This window comes from Nuphar pumila, chromosome 7 (genome assembly GCF_984573655.1).
Source record: "Nuphar pumila chromosome 7, dmNupPumi1.hap1.1, whole genome shotgun sequence".
NCBI lineage: Eukaryota > Viridiplantae > Streptophyta > Magnoliopsida > Nymphaeales > Nymphaeaceae > Nuphar > Nuphar pumila.
The window spans coordinates 58,659,544-58,676,653 of record NC_143255.1 but is presented as its reverse complement, the minus strand read 5'-3'; positions in this window follow the sequence as shown (position 1 = coordinate 58,676,653).

Genomic DNA, 17,110 nt, shown 5'->3' with positions numbered 1-17,110 from the left:
TTGGAAAATCATGATTTTGGACTTGGGAAACACTTTGAAATCTCATCTGAAAATTCATAGTTCTGAGAAAATCAAATCTTGAGAAAGACTTAGAATTTTTTGAGAAAACTGATTTTTCTGAAATAGAATTGGAAAAGGAATTTGAAAATAGTGCAAATTGAATGAATGAATGAATTTGAAAGAGAATTTCATTGAGAAATTGGAAAATCCTTTTGAATTTTGAGAAATGCAGTGTATTTTTTAAGTTAGCCTAAGAGTGTAGGCTGAATGTGGCTAATACGAAGATCATAAATCTTGGTTTTCTTCGTATTCTGACTATGGCCATAAATACGAATCCCGCTGAGTTTATAAACTCCATAAAAGCTTGTGCACATGTCATTCGTGTCAACCATAGTGATTTTGGAAAAATGTGCATATGCATCATACATCAGATATTGGATTTTTCAGAAATCAAACTATATACAATGCAGTCCTATTTTATGCAGGAAATGTAAATTCTTATTTCAAATTATTACATCTTTATATTGAATAAAAAATAAAAGAATAAAGCTAAGTCTTCTTCTTGGATGTTCTTGCAAAACTAGAAAACAATGTTAACACATAAATGTAGGTTTTTCTGTACTTATCCAAAAATATTAGAAATTATCGAATATTATTCAGATATAAACCCAGAATCATACCCCCCTTGATATAAACATGAGAAATAAGGAATAAATTTTGAAAATAAACTTGGAAATTCGAAATTGTGGTCAAAATGACCAAAATGCCCCTGATGACCTTGAAATCATGGTTTTCTGAAAGAATTTTTATAAAATTTGAAATTTTGAAAATCAAATGAGATAAATCAAATACAATATGATGAAATATGATGATATTCATAAAAATTTGGAAAATTGAAGTTTGGAATTTCGAAATTATGGTCAAAATAACCAAAATGCCCCTAATAACAAGACTATGGCCTTGAAACCAGGGTTTTCTGAAATAAATTTTGCAAAATGGGAAATGTGAAATGCAAATGATATTTAAATTAACCCTATTATGATTCTATATGATTATGTACATGATTAAAACCCTAAAATGGCAAAAATATCATAAAATATTGAATTTAACTCGATTTTCGCCTGATTTTTGCCATTGAATTTAAAGATAAACTAACATATAAAGCAAATGAACTTGGATTTGAGCCAAATTTGGCATGGACACCTATACTAACCCTAAAAACAGAATGGGGATCGAAAAGCTATTTTTTTGTATTTTCTTAATACGGAAAATAGCTAAAAATCTTAAAAATTCAGAATTTTGCCCAAAATTTTGATTCTAAATGGGATTTCGGATATCAAACTTCCATAAAACTTTCTCAAATTTTATGGGGTGATAGAGAACAGTTAGTAAAAGATTTTGTACTTTTACACATTCTGGTTTTGACCTATGGTCGGAGCTGGACAGCTCTGGAAAGTCGGATCGGAATCCAGCGACTCTAGGATTTAGGGCAAACAGACAGGTTTTGGGAAAAAATATGGGAAAATAGCAGACAGATGGGAAAATGGCTGAAATTGTGATAAAATGTCCTTGACAAACAGAGGAAAATTTGATATTTTTGCAGTATTGGGATTCAGGTTACGGTTTGGAAATGGGCACACTATTATCAGTGACCTAAATCTCTGGAAATTCTGGATATTTTAATCTGTCAGACAAAAAACATAATTTCAGAAAAAATACTTGGATAATCCAAAAAATTCTTAAATTTTGAGAAATGACAGGAAAATGGGTTAGAAACAACTTTTGTGTTAAATTTTTTTGCATTCGAGCTATGGGTTGAGCGGACACAACACGTTAGGGTTTGTCTATACCCTGACAAGGAAAAATCGAGATTTTCCCAGAGGTCTAAGAAAATTGATTTTTGACAAAGGGCTAATCTATTTATAAGGATTCCAATTTTTTCATACAATTAGTAGATTCCATCATGAATCCACTGTAATTTTTAGGGAGAGATTCAGATCTTCCACAAGGGTAATTTAGGAGGTTTTTGTTTGCTAAAACTGAATTTGAAGTTTCTGGGAAACAGAAAACCCGATTTGGGTTCTGATTTTTTAAATAGGGTTATAAAACCCTAATCGATCTGGGTTTTCGGTAGGAGATCAATGCTAAATAATGACATTCACAACAAACATTTTGACATTTATTGCTAAAATTTTATGCATGCAATACTGACTGGACTGGGTATGGATCAAAACCAACTAACTATTAGACAAATGCTAACAAAAGTAATTAGACCACCTATGAAACAAATAAAATAAATTAAATAGAATGCCTAAGCATGCAAATGATATGAGGACAAGATCTAAAATAAATAAAAATAAAGGAGATATGAGGTTTAGTTTGATGTTGGCTATCAAAATAAGAGATCCATCCCATCGAAGGGATGGATCTCGCCATTCACTTAGCCCATACACACAGAACGTGTGTCTTATTATTTTTTTTTTATTTCAAACCACAAAGAGACTTCGCACATCACTGTGGATCTAGACTTCGATCTGATTCCACGTCCTTTTCATGGAGGCCCTACTTGAAGATTCCATCGACAATGGAGTTTATCTTTGAAAATGGACGGTTTACCTTGGATGGTGTTGGTACTGGCTGGGGATGGCTGCTGCTGAAATCGATTGGAGGTGGCTGCAAGGTGTTGGAGTGGTGCTGCCAACGTGGAAGGCTGCTGCAACCAGTGTTGTGAGAGGCATACGCCTCAATACCTGAAGCGTAAGCCTCATAGGCGCAGCGCACGCTCAAGGTATTGAGGTGTTGCATTGAGGCGTTTCAGGCTTGAAACACACACTTCACTCATGTGAAGTGCACGCCTCAAGTCGAAATGCGCTTCGCTTCTAAAGCGTACGCATCTGTGTAGTCCCTACAAACCGCCCCTTTCCTGCCAAAATCCGCCGCCGGGGACAGTGACGAGCAGGTTGGCGCCATTGTCAATGGGCTCAGACCACTTGCGGGAGAGCCGAGGTCATGTTCGTAGAAGGTGAGATGCTTCTGAGCGTCGATGGCAGCATGGTTGAAGGGGTCCTGGTTGGCTTCAGAGTAGTCAAGCTTGATGGAGGCAAAGATGGAGTTGTTGCAGTCGACAACAATGATGAAGTAGACGAGGGTGTGGGACTTATGAGCCTCAAGAAGGGTGGAGATGGGGAGGCGAGCAACAGTGTCATGGTTGAGGGCGTAGACGAGCTTCTGCTTCTCGCAAGTGCTGATCATGATGGTGCGGCCCTTGGGGTCAACGACGAGGAATATACCCGGGACGATTCGGCGGCAACCGAACTTGCCAAAGGTCTCCTGGTGGACCTTGTCGAAGGTGTTGCGCTCCTTGTTGTACTCGAGGATGATGCTGTAGCCGGAGTCCTTCTGGGAGCCGGTGAGGCAGAACTGGGTGAAGGAGCGGACGGTGCCGAAGACCGAGAGAGAGAGAGAGAGAGAGAGAGAGAGAGAGAGAGAGAGAGAGAGAGAGAGAGAGAGAGAGAGAGACGGATGAGGATGCCCTAGGGGTCCGGGACTCGGGGGTGAAAATGGATCGGGTTCGATTGGACCCCCGATTGATCATGAAGCTTACGCTCCAACGCCTCGAGGCTTACGCCTCGCTTCATAACATGCTCAATGCCTCGCTTTGCCTCAGTGCATTTAACAACCTTGGCTGCAACAAGAAATTTGGAGATGCTCCTTGGTGCTGCCAAGGATGGAGGAAGGTACAATAATGGGGGCCAAGAGAGAGGGTTTTGAGAGGCTAAGGGAGAGAGGTGAGAGAGCTCCAAAGGTGGCTGGCATCAATTTCTTGTGTGAATAGGTAAGTGAATGAAGGACTTTGAGGTGGATGGACCAAGGAAAGAGGAAAGAAAGAAAGGAGGGAAAAGAAGAAGGAAAGAAGAGAAGGGAAGAAAGGAAAGAGGAAGGGAAAGGGAAAAGGAAAGAAGATAAGGGAAGAAAGGAAAGGGAAAGGAAGAGAAGGAGGGGGTGTCGACCAAGGGGGAGAAGAAGAAAAGGAGGAAGGAAAAAAGAAAAAGAAAAGAAAGAAAGAAAAGAAAAAGGAAGAAGAAAGGAAGAAAAGAAAGGAAGAAAGAAGGAGAAGAAGAAAGAAGAAAGGAAAGAAAAGAAAAAAAAAGAAAAAGAAAAGGAAAAGAAGGAAGAGAGGAAGAAAAGAAAGAAGAAGGAGCTAGGGGGGTCGATCCCCTTGTGGGTCCCACCTAAAAAAAATAAATAATGAATAAAAATAAAATAAAATAAACTTTTCTTCTTTTTTTTATATATATAAGTTAAAAGACAAATGTAAATGGATGGGCCATCTCAGAGAAGGTCCAAATTTCACTTTTGAAATTCATTTTAACAATTAGAGGGGTAAAATAGTCTTTTCAGAAAATTTCCATAAGAAATGAGCTATTTTTGGCAATTTTTTGAAATGAGCTCAGATTTTGAAGTTCAATACCCCATTGCGAAGCAAATGTAGTGTAGAATTTTAAAATTTGATTTTGAAAGAAATCCATATTGTTTTTCTCAAGAAAATATTTCCAAATTTAGAATCTCGGGGGCAAAAATGTCAATTCCGAAAATCCAGGGTTTGAAATTGATTTATGAAAACTTTTAAAACTCAATCTAGATTAAAATTTATAAAACTGGAGTTCTGGACTTCGAAAATGAAATGAAATGTGATGAAATGTTATGAAATGCTGAGAAATGATATGAAATGATGAGGAATGATATGAAATGCCATGCGAAATGCCGACCTTGAATGAAGAAATTTTTTATTTTACACCCCGATTGACAATTATACCAGTTCAAAAGATGTTAAAAATGATAAAATTTGCCAAATGATTTAAGAAATGGTTTTCAGGCCCTACCGAGCTAGAGTGACACTGAAAATTAGGGTTTGAGCTGAAATGAGCTGGATAGAGCTAGGTTTTAGAGTTTCAGAACTCAAATGAACTGACCAGACACTGACTCAACTGACCTTTCCAACTAAAATTTCAAGAAAACCTTCCATTTTTAGAGAAATGGTACAGAACAGTCACGTGAGTGAAATGAATTACGAATCTGAGCTGGGTTTGAGCTAGAACAAAGGTCAGTAATACTGACATGAACTAAAATTGATGCTCAAACACTAGCTCAACAGACTGGATTCAACTCAATTTCAGCTGAATGAGTTGCAATGCGCTAAAATGGACTCCTAGACACTTGGAAATGGGTTTGAAGTGAAACTGGAGCACTTGAAATCCTGGTGAGCTCAAGCTAGACTCAAGGGAATAGGGCTGACTGTGAATGACTGACTCGAAGACAATTGACTTGGATTTGAGTGAGAAATGAGCTCATTTATGAAAAAATGATCCCATTTTGGCAGGAATGGTCAGAAATGAAAATGGTCTGTTCATTATGAACTCGGGTGAGCTTGAGATGACTGATACTCTAACTATTCTGAACTGACCAATGAGCTTGGTTGACTCTGACTGACTAGGGTCTGGGATGACCTAGGGGTAAAATGGTAATTTTTCTTAATGAAAGTGGGTAAAATGGTAGCTTTATGACACAAACTTGGGGTTTGACTCCTACACTGACCTAACAGGGTTGGCACTGCACGAGAAGGGTTGTTTGAGAATGGATAAGGAAAATTTGGGGTGTTTACAGATGCCCCTCTTTGCTACTAAGCCGGCTTGAAGACGAGCTTAGTGGCAAAGAAAAACACACCAAATTTGGGCTATAAAAATGCCCCAGTTAGAAGAATCTGACTGGGTACAAAGAAATTAACCTTGATAAAAAATGATAGATATGAGATGGAGAATAGAGAAGAAAAATTTACTTCAAAAGAAGTGAGATTCAGGTTTTGCCCTTAACCTGGATGAGACGGGAAATACCTCTTGTAGAAACGAAGCTCAGGTTTGACCCTTAACCTGACTGGGAAATGACATACCACCTCAAAATGAGGCTCAGGTTTAACCCTTAACCTGATCGGGAAAATAAAATACCTCATCAAAATGAGGCTCAGGTTTAACCCTTAACTTGACCAAGAATGAAAATAATGAGATTCTCGAAAGAAGAACCCATAATGGAACCTTCGGACTTCCGCACAATGAATCCGATAGGGATTTTGCAAAAGGATGAAATTGGGATCCCTAAAGCTTGAAAAGGGGTTTGATTTTGGGCGCCTCATTGCTGAGACTAAATAACTTTTGAAATTGATAATCTTTCACGAGAAAACGATTGGTGGCTTAACCTCAATCCGAAATTGGACTGTCTATGGTGGGACAGTGGGGACACAGGGAAGTGTGCGAATCTGAGAACCCAGGCGCTCAAATTATACCAACAGAAGGGAAGGAATCTTGAAAACTCCTGTTATCAAGTCCTAAAAGGGATAACAAACAGTGTCAAGATGCACCAAAGATGAACCTCAAGCTCTCGCTTCATGCCAGAACAACTAGAAAATATTGTCAAAATATTGAAAATTGTTGTTGATTCAAAATAATTGAAAGTGATGCATATTGTTTTGAAGATATTCCCTCTTTTCTACCTGAAGTATTACCTCCGATTGGGCTTAACTCTGTGGAATCAAGATTCGAATTCAAATTGCTTGCGATTGACTTTCTTTCAAGGAAGCTATCAATTTCCTTGATATGAACAAAAAAAAGAGTATTCTTGATATCGTGAGAGCAATTGGTGAAAGAATATTGATAATAGAAATTTACAAAATTTAAAGAGGATTCTTTGCAAAGTTGGCAGTTTGATATCTTGGGATTCTTTTCTCATGATTATCTTTTTGCACTTTCTTTTTTCTCTTTTTTTTTTGGCAGAATTAGAGCTCTCTTGGGTTTTTGAGGATTTTATTACATCATCCTTCATTTTGGAGATGTCCTGACTTTTCTCTCTCTTTTTGGAAGGATACGTCACAAACTCCTTCATCTCAGAGATGTTCCGATCCTTCTTTTCTCTCAAAGATTATATTGATGGTTATTGGCTCTTTGGTTGAAAATCTCTTGATGATAGCAAAAATTAAATATGCTTTAGGGTTTGTCGGAAGACTCATCGCAGTCGCCTTCATCATGATGGTGATCTGAATTTTCCCAGGAAGGATCCGTCACAAACTCCTTTATCTTCGAGATGATCCAAATTTTCTTTGGCCCCGGGGGTCTAACTCGCATAATTCGTCTTCATCTTAACGACAATTGAGAGATCCCTTTTGCAGATATTTAATTACAGCTTAGGTGATTGAGGAGATATGGAGATTGAGTGGATTTTTCTGTATCACTCAGGATATTTAGATTGCCTTATTTTCCAAGAATGATCTTTGAAAATGTGCCATTGACTACGATCAATATCGATCACTTATGGCTCTACAATAACATTGAATTTTCTTTGCTGGCCATATCGAGGATTTGTTCTTCATCCTTTTGGTTGACCAATAGAAAGATTTTAAATTTTGAATTCTTCTTTGTGAAAGCTTTGTCCTTTTGGAAGTAATACTAAAGGTATTCTGAGGTAATGTTTTTATGCAATAAAGATTTTTGAAATCAACAAGTATTTAATGGCAAATTGACAAAATGTTCTTGAAATCCTTTGTGAAAGCGAGTATCTGAAGCACGACTCATTGCATCCATGACAAAAATTTTCTTCTCCTTTCCCCAAAGAAGAAGATTCAGAAATGGGAAATAGAAATTACTCCTCCCTTCCCTGAAGAGGAGGTGTTTGCAAAATGAACTTTCGAAGAGAAATTAAGCTTTCGTCAAAACTTTCTAACATTAGTCTTCTCTTATGGAAAGGGGGCTGGTAATGGTGAGGTCGGTGAATTGGTCATTAAGAAGCGAGTCCATCACACTCTCCCTAAAAAGAGGGTCCTCCATGATGAAATGGCCTAGTATGAAATTGAGTTCACAAGGAAAGCGAACTTCTGTCGAAGTTTTCCCTGAACTAAAGGTTCCTTGTGTGAAATTGGAAATTTGTTTTGCAAATGGTTCACAAAGACAGAAGTCCCTTCAAACTCTCCCTAAAAGGGGCTAAGTGAACAAAGGATAGCATGCAAAAAGAACGAGCTCCCTCGAACTCTCCCTGTAAAAAGGGTCTCTCGCAAGAGAAAATGATTGAAATTGGTATTGAGTGACCGAAAAGATCAAAATTGGAAATTGGAAATTGGAAATTGGAAATTGGAAATTGGAAATTGGAAATTGGAAATTGGAAATTGGAAATTGGAAATTGGAAATTGGAAATTGAAAATTGGAAATTGGAAATTGAAAATTGGAAATCGATTGACCCGAAGGTCGAAATTGAAAACTGAAAACTGAAAACTGGGTCACCCGAAGGTCGAAATTAGAAATTGGATGGCCCGAGGGCTGAAATTGGTAATTGGGTGGCCCAAGGGCCGAAATTTGGTAATTGAATGGCCCGAGGGCCGAAATTGGTAATTGGATGGCCCGATTGCCAAAATTGGTAATTGGATCTTGAATTTTGATGAATGATCAATGCGAAAACTGAACCCAAGAGGTCGACTGACACGACCAACCAGTGAGACACTAACACTAGTGCTCAGTTTTGAAAGAATACAAATATGAATACCAGGTTTTGAAAATATGTCAACATAGACATTGGATTTTGAAAATATACCAGTTCGAGCACTGAATTTTGAAAGTGTACCAGTTTGAGCACTGAATTTCGAAAATATACCAGTTCGAGCACTGGATTTTAAAAATGTACTAGTTCGAGCACTGAATTTTGAAAACACACCAATTTGAGCACTGGATTTTGAAAATGTACCAGTTCAAGCACTGAGTTTTGAAAATATACTAGTTTGAGCACTGGATTTTGAAAACATACCTTTTTTAAATTGAGACTTGAATTTTTGAAAGAGACCTATGCTCTTAAAGTATTTGAGAATTATGACGAGAATGATTGTCAGGGTCTCAAGATTATACCTTATCCTGAATGGGTAATGAACTTGATGCAGATGCATGCCAATGAATACCGATACCAATGAATGCAGGTGTATGCAAATATGAAAATGATATAAATGAGTGCACATGCATGCAAAATGAGAGATTTGTTTATCTTGCCTGCATACAAGGTATTTATAGATAAAAACAAAATTTTAAAAATGCCTCAGTATAACTGGGAAAGGAGAATTTAACCATTATTGAACAAAATTTGGAGAAATTACAGAGAATAAAACATGATTTAAGTATATTTTTTTTTTCAAATGCCGAGCATTGATGGGATCTGATAATTCCACTCCGTCGGCATTGATGAGCCGATATGAATTACGAGGTAATGCCGCTTTGACAACATAGGGACCTTCCCAATTTGGTGACCACTTGCCACCTGGGCGGTGCTTGAGATAAGTCGTTGATCTGAGCACTAGATCATTGACTCAAAATTTTCTTTCAATGATAGATTTTGCATATTGTCTGGCTATCCTCTGATGATATGACTGAGCATGATCTGCTGCTCTGAGTCTTCTTTCATCGAGCAAATCAAGCTATACCAGTCGCTGTTGCTGATACTGATCAAGAAGCAAGTCCAGAAGTGATGCAAACTTCAGAGCAAGCTTCTGAATGTGTAGGGGCAGTACTACTTTAGTTTCGTAGACAAGTTCTGATGGAGTAGCATTAGTTGGAGTTCGAATGGTGGTTCTGTATGCCCCCAATGCATCATGAATCTTTTCATAACAGTCACGACCTGTTTCCAAAGTTTGCTCCAAGATTCAAATCAGAATCTTATCGGTGGCTTCTGCTTGACCATTCCCTTGAGGATAATAAGGAGCAAAAAAATGATGATAGATTTCGAACTTTGAGCAGGATGTTCTCATTCTCTCATTCTTGAAATGACTGCCATTGTCTGACACAATATCATGCGGTATACCAAAGTGGCACAGGATATTCTTGTGGATGAATGAGACCATATGTCGACCTTCTATTGTGCGTAGAGTGACTTCTTCTACCCATTTAGTGAAATATTCTGTTGCGGCAAGAAAATATTTGTGGCCATTTGAAGCAAAAGGGGTGATGGGGCCTACAACATCAAAAGCCTACATAGAAAATGGCCATGGCGAGACGACAAATTGCAGATATGTTGCTGGCGTATGAATGGAAGGTGCATGCATCTGACATTGAACGCACTTCTTCATAAAACGATAGCAATCCTGTTCCATAGTTCTCCAGTAATATCCTGCTCGGATGATTTGTTTGACAAGAGTTTGATAGCCAACATGACCACCACAAATGCCTTCATGTGCTTCTTGCACAACTTCTTTGGCTTCTTCTTCATCCAAACATCTGGAATATTCAGAACTGAATCCATGACGATAAAGGACATGGACAAGAATAAAATATCGAGCAGACATTCATTGAATTGCTCGTTGCTCTTTCTTTGAGAGTTCTGGGAGAAACTCGCTAGTTTCAATAAAATTTTTGATGTCATGATACCAAGGCTTCTTCTTTTGCTCATCCTGGTTTATCTGCTCTACTAGGACGAAAGCAGGTTGATCAAGTCTGCCAATTTCAAAGAAGCGACATGATTCTCCGCTCTTGAAAGACATGATGAATCCCAGATTGGCTAAATTGTCTGCAACTTGATTGAAGTCTCTCTTGATATGGAAAAGTTGGAATTCTTCGAATTTGTTGGCAAGCGCTGAGACGATCTTTTGATAAGGAAGTAATTTCTGATCCTTCACTTGCCATTCGGCTAGAACTTGATTGACGACGAGCAAAGAGTCGTCATAAGCATGCACTCTTTTGACATTAAAGTCCTGTAGAATTTTCAGACCTTGTATCAAAGCTTCATACTCGGCCATATTATGAGTGCACTGAAAATCCAGTTTGAGAGAAAAGGGGATCATCTCCTTCTCTAGTGTGATTAGCAAAATCTCGATTCCGATGCCTGCCATATTTTTGAAACCGTCGAAGAATAAATTCTAAATTAGAGATTGTTGAATATTGCAGATCCGCTCATCGGGAAAATCATCCTCGGCTCTAACATCCTCTGCTAGAGGAAAATCTATCAATTGATTTGCGATTGCTTGGTGTAAACACCCCAAATTTTTATCCTCATTCAGTGTTTATATTTCCTGTGTCATTGCATATCACTGCATGAATTCGACATACCATTTCAGTGCATTGCATAACATTGCATGTCATTACATCTCATTCTCGAGATCCAGCATTCTTGTTTTCAAAATATTCAATCCAGAATTGAGTTTTAAAGTTTTTCTTTCAAAAATCAATTTTAAAACCTGAGTTTTTATTCAATATTCTGTCATTTTCCAACCCCAGGACTTTATATTTCGAAATATTTTCTCAGAAAACAATCTGGATTCATTTCAAACTCAATTTCAATTGATTTTAATTCTCAGATGAGACCCATTTAGGTGGTGTCGCTTCTGGATTCCTTTACTTGTCAAAAATCTCAAAAAATTTCACAGTCCTAGTTGGATCAGGACTCTTTTTCTAGAGTTCAGTCGGATCAGAACTCTACTTTTCACTACCTTTTTACCTGTTTTTGAAGAAAACCTTTCAAAATCTTCTGTTTTGGCCAAAATTTCAGAGTCCTAGTTGGATCAAGACTCTTCTTCAAGAGTCCAGTCGGATCAGGACTCTTCTTCAGAGTTTCAATTGGATTGGGACTCTAATATTTTACAACTACTTTATCCATTTTCAATCAAATCTTTTAAAATCTTTCAAAATAAGTCAGAAACTCAGATTTTTAGTCAAAACAAGACTCTGTTCAGAGAGTCCTAGCTGGATCAGGACTCTGATCCTGATTTCAATTTTGAGAGAATCTTTCAGAAATCTTTCAATCTACCAAAACTATTACACTTTTATCAAAGAATTTCAAAATTCTGAGGTTTTATCTTAGAGTCCTGATCAAATCAGGATTCTACCCTAGAGTCCTGATCGAAGTAGGACTCTATCCAAAATTGGTTTTCATACTTCATTTTCACTGGTTTTCAAAAGCTTTGCCCAAATTTCATCATTTGCTTATCAGAAAACCAAAATTCTTAGAGTTCTGATCGAATCAAGACTCTTTCTCAGAGTCCTAATCAGATCTAGACTCTGAACCAAAACTTCGATTTCATCCTGTTTTCACTTGTTTTTCAAAATTCTCCCATTTGTTTTCTCAGAAAATCTAAAAATCTGAGAGTCCTAGTTCAATCAAGACTATGTCTTTAGAGTCTCAGTTGAATCAGAACTCTGTTTTATTCCAATATTTGTTATTGTTTTCACTGTTTTGACAAATTCTTTCATTTGTTTTTCAGAAAAATACCAAAAAATCTAGAGTTTCAGTCCGATCAGGACTCTGTCCCAGAGTCCTAGTCCAGTCAGGAGTCTGTTTTTATTCCATTTTCATTTATTTCCATTTGTTTTAAAAAATTAGGTCATTTTGTAGAGTCCAGTTAATTTAGAACTCTATTTCAGAGTTTCGGTCGAGTTAGGAGTCTAACCCTGACTGTATTTTTTGACTTGTTTTACCAATTTCTGATAGTCTTTTAAAAAAAATTCTTTCACTTGGCTTTTAAAATCCAAAATCTCAGAGTTCTAAGAGTTCAGGACTCTAACCCGGGGTTCCAGTTCGCTTGAGACTCTGTTTTCAAAAATCTTGAATTTCAATTATTGATTTTAACCCCTTTTCAAAGCTGTTTTCAGTGTTTATTTCAAAATTTTCAAAAATTGATGTGGGCCCATTCAGTTGGAACCATATCCAGAGGAGTTCTGACCCAGTTAGAACCCTATGCCATTTCAAAAATTTTAATTTCAAAGTTTACTTTTGAAAATCTTTTGAAAACTTTCTCAATTTCAAGTTTTAAAATCACCTTTTGAAAAACTCAAGTAGGGCCCACTCGGGGTGGCGCCATATTCGAGTAAGTCAGGGCTAGACTAGGGTTAGTCAGTGTCTTGGTTAGTGTTAGAGGTTTAGAAGAGTTAAAAGTTATTTTAAAAACTCATTTTGAAGTTTGGATTTTAAAACTAGTGTTTTTAAAGGTTTTTAAAGAACTTTAAAACCCAAATGTGAAAAATGCCAAGTAGCATCACATTTGAGGATTTTCTAGGATAGGATAGGGGTTAATTAGGCATTATTTAGGATAATTTAGACTAGGGGTAGTATAGTAACTCCACCCAAAAATCGCCCCCCCCCCTTAGAAGAGTCCAAAAATTTCAAAATTGTTAATTGTTAATTGTTAATTTTTAAAACCTAAAAAGTTTCTATAAATTGAGACCCATAGGGGGTCGATTTTTTCAGCCACCTCTTGAGCAAATCTTGGAGCTTCTCTCTCCTCTCCAGCCCTTCCTCCATTGCAGCAACCTCAAGGTAATATTTTCTTTAATTTTTAGCTTTTATTTAATGTTTTTAATAGTTTTAAATCAATTTTAGCCATTAATACTATCTATTCCATGGATTAAACCATGGATTCAAGTCCAAGAATCTCAAGAGAGGTTCAAGAAAGTGATTTAACTCTGTTTCATGGTGTTTACAGGGATTCTAATCCATTAGAATCAATTTTAACATGAGTCTTTACATTATTAACCAATAAAACATGTGATTTACCCTTTTAATGGGTTAAATCCATGCTTTTAAAGGTAATATCAAATTCCAGCCATTGATTCCCTATATTTAATTTATTTCTTTGCTTATTCATGTTTATTATATGTTCTCCAGCATAGAAATCAATTTTATTTTACTGTTTTGGTATTTTCTTTATTGTTTTCATTGATTAATGCATGCTTTATTAGGTTTTATCAATTTTTTGTGTGTTTTAAGCTTAGATCAGAAAAGAGCTTGTTATTTCGTATTGAAATATTCACTTTTAATTGCTGATTTTTTTATATGTGATACATGGATGTGTAAATGAGATACTGTAAAAAAATCAGATTTTTTGTAATTCGAGAACTTTGTCAGAAAAAACAGACATCAAATCGGGTTTTTAAAACTTTAAAATCGTTATTAAAATCAAACGGGTAACTTGCTGTTATGATATTTTTCTCATTCTATATTTGATTTGAGATCTGTAAAATGCCATGGATTTATATTGATTATATATATCTACTGTGAAGTTTTGAGATTTTTTGATATCTTTTATTATTTTTCCTCTGACAGAAAGTGTGGTTGTAAATTTAAAACTCGTTAGGGTTTACCAAAACCCTAATCAGACTTGTGTTATTCATAGATCCCAAACCACAGATTCGATTCATGATCTGTAAAAATTGAGTATTGTTATTTTTATGTCTACTATTTACTGCTAAAATTTCAGAAATTTTTGATTAAGTTTGATATTTATTTCTGTATTTTCAATCTGAAGTAGCTGTTTTAACCCCTGTTAGGTTTGTTATATTTTAGTTCAGATTGCCGGAAGGGTTTCTCCCTAACCAGAGATGCTTTTTCCAATCTGTAAATTGGAAAATCTCTGTTTTTTTTCCTAGTTTGTCTCTGTAAAATTTCAGAAGTTTTAATGGAGGATTGACCCCTGATTCGGGTCTAACTCTGAAACTGGTATGTGACCTAGGTTAAAAATAGCTTATTTTAGGTTGTTAATGCAATTTTTGGATTAAAATATTGTCAAAAAAATATTTTTGCAATTGAAATCTGATTTTAGGGTTATAATAAGTGTCTTTGCAAATTTTTATGAAATTTAAAATTCATTTGATGTCTGAATTAATAAAATTACAAAATAGGATACCTGAAAGATCCAAAAATACTGATAAAATCACAATTTTGGTGATATTTCTTGATTTTCGTATATAGTTTCATGTTTTTATGGTTTGTTCATGTCTAGAATCATATTAGGATGTTTCATGTTTGATTTTGTGTTTATTTCCATTATAAATCTCAAGTTTTATCAAAATCTATTTTAGAAAACCCTGATTTCAAGGCCATAGTCTTGCTATCAAGGGTAATTTGGTTATTTGACCTCAATTTCGAAATTCTAAACCCTAGTTTTCACATTTTTAAGCATGTCACATCATATTTAGTTTGATTTATTTTCATTTGAACTTCAAAACTTGCATTTTACCAAATATCTTTCTAAAAACCCTAATTTCAAGGCCATAGTCTTGTTATCAGGGGTATTTTGGTCATTTTGACCCTAATTTCGAAATTCCAAATTCCATTTTCATATTTATTCCATTTTATTTCATATTTTATTAAGTTTATATAAGGGAATCATATGGAAAATGGCTTATATCTAGCAAAATTCAGTGATTTCTAGATATTACTGGATAAATCTAGAAAAGCCAACATATTTTCACTAACCAGTTTTCTAGTTTTGCAAGGATATTGAAGACTTTACTTTCCTTTAATTAAATTCAATTAGTGATGTAAATTGTAATTAAATTTGGAATAAGAATTTCAATTCCTGCATAAAATAGGATGCATTGCATATAGTTTTAAAGTTTGATATATAACTGCTATGTATGCCAATTCATGCACATTCTTTATAAATCCACTATGGTCTACACGAATGGCACGTGGACTAGCTTTTATGGAGTTGACAAACTTGGTGGAATTTGTATTTATTGCCATAGTCATAATACGAATGAGACCTAGATTTGTAATCTTCGTATTAGCCACATTCAACCTACACTCTTAGGCTAACTTCAAAATGCACTGCATTTCTCAAAAATACAAAAAGATTTTCTCAATTCCTCAAAATCAAGTCTTTCAAATCCATATTCATTCATTTCATTCAATTTGCAAGTTCAAATTCCAAATCAGAAAATCAATTTTCTCAAAATTTTTCTAAGTCTTATTCTAAAATCGATCTTCTCAAAACTCTAAGTTTTCAAATGATATTTCAAGTATTTTCCAAGTTCCAAATTCGATTTTTCTAAGTTATATTTTCAATTTCAAAGTTTGAATTCAAAGAAATCAAGTTCTTCAAAGCTATTTCACATTTCTCAAAATCGATTTTCACAAAATCCTTATATTTCTTCAGAAATCGATTTTCACTTTCTCAAATACAGTATCTCAATCATGATGCACGATTTTCAAAGAGTTTATTTTCCAAGAATCTCCAAATATTTTCAAATCTCAAAGCAAACATCATGTTTTCAAATATGCATTTTCAGAAATTCATAGCACATGCCTGATTCTTTGTGCATTTAGGAAATAGAACATGATTTAGACAAGTTGAATAAAGTTAAGCATACAATTGATCCTTGATTCAATTACCCCTGGTAAAGGCGCCAGGAACGGTTGAACCTTGTACCGACAGGCGATTCCAATTCTTCAGAATTATCCCGCATTTTAAAACGGAGGCGAGTTATTTTCAAAAACTTTTTCAAATGTCAGTTTGACTCGCAAAAAGTAAAAATTTTGCGATGATAACAGGTTTGACGACCATGATGGGACCTTCGGATTTTGCACAATAAATCCAATAGGGGTTTTGCAAAAGGATGAAATTGGGGTCCCTAAAGTTTTGAAAAGGGGTTTGATTTTGTGTGCCTCATTGCTGAGACTAAATAACTTTTGAAATTGCCTTTTGCTGGAATTGGTGGCTTAACTTTTGAAATTGCCTTTTGCTAGAATTGGCACCATTTTCAATTATTTTGAATTAACAACAATTTCCAACATTTTGACAATATTCTCTAGCTATCCTGGCATCAATCGAGAGCTTGAGGTTCATCTTTGGCGCATCCTGACACCATCCCTTTTAGGACTTGATAACGGGAGTTTTCAAGATTCCTTCCCTTCTTTGGTATAATTTGAGCGCATGGGCTCTCAGATTCACACACTTCCCTGTGTCTCCACTGTCCCACCATAGACACTCCAATTTCGGCTTGAGGTTAAGCCACCAATTCCAGCAAAATGCAATTTCAAAAGTTATTTAGTCTCAGCACTGAGACACCCAAAATCAAACCCCTTTTCAAAACTTTAGGAACCCCAATTCCATCCTTTTGCAAAACCCCTATTGGATTTATTGTGCAAAATCTGAAGGTCCCATCATGGTTGCCAAACCTGTTATCATCGCAAAATTTTTACTTTTTGCGAGTCAAACTGACATTTGAAAAAGTTTTTGAAAATAACTCGCCTCTGTTTTAAAATGCGGGATAATTCCGAAGAATGGGACTCACCTGTGAAAGTGCACTAGGATCGAGGCAAC